Here is a 1105-nt window from a genome sequence, read left to right as displayed (position 1 = left end):
GCCCTCAAATTCCTCTCACTAATATCTCATCACATGTTCTTCCTCTTGTTTTTTTTTTTTTTATTTCATTAATTGGTATTTTTAATGGATTTTATTTTTATAATTGATTTGATCGAATAATGGGTATTTGACATTTGTATTGTGACCATAAGGAAATAAAGCAAGAGTTTATGTACGAGGGTTTGAGGGTTTCGAGAATATAATTGATGACATATATAGTTAAGGTACAATTGTTTCTTTTATTTGGTTTCGAAAGGAAAGCTGATGTCTCAAAATGTAGTGATAATGAAATTTTGTTTGTTTAGAAAGTATCTTAAATCTTTCGACATTAATTTGAAAATTCGGAAATCACATTGAAATAAAATGACATTGATATCTATTTAACTATAAAAAATTATTTTTATAATTGATTTGATCAATTAATTGCTTTTACATTGAAATACAATGAAATATCTGTAACAACTTTTGATCGATCACGTTCGGTACACCTTCAATATTTTCTTCGTAACTTTTTTTATAAATGGTGTTTGGAGTTAATTTATGTCCCATTAGAAATAATATTTAATTACCTTTGAAATAGACACCAGATTCACTTATTTTCATTGAAAATTGAAAGAGAAAAATGAGTTCTAATTTATTGTATCTATATACCTTATTTTATTATACTTAATTAATTGAATGTCTATTATGCATAATAAAAATTATATTTATAAACTAGATATTTTAAGATTTCCAAAATGTTATCTTCTATTCAAATTGGACATCGTTTTTTATTTTAATTAAGTCGGTAAAGTTATAGTGTTTTTTGCATAAAAAGATTAGGACGTAGTTGATTTAAAATGGCTATAACATAAACAATATGAATTGGTTGTGAGTAAAATTAATTGGACTTGAAATCTTATTTCTATTATTTGGTTACAATAAATTTATATTAATTTTAGAAATTTTCGTGATTTTATGAAATGGATTGTTTTGTTTTATAAGTTACTTTTCATTAGTCATGTTAAAATATTTATATCTTGATCTAGGAAACTTGTTTTTTTAGTGAAACTAGTTGGATCTAAAAGAAGACATAGAGTAGTTGTATCACATTAAAATTTATGAT

Source organism: Cicer arietinum, chromosome 5 (assembly GCF_000331145.2).
Source record: "Cicer arietinum cultivar CDC Frontier isolate Library 1 chromosome 5, Cicar.CDCFrontier_v2.0, whole genome shotgun sequence".
Lineage (NCBI taxonomy): Eukaryota > Viridiplantae > Streptophyta > Magnoliopsida > Fabales > Fabaceae > Cicer > Cicer arietinum.
The sequence above is the reverse complement of the archived record's forward strand: the minus strand, read 5'-3'. Positions refer to the sequence as shown.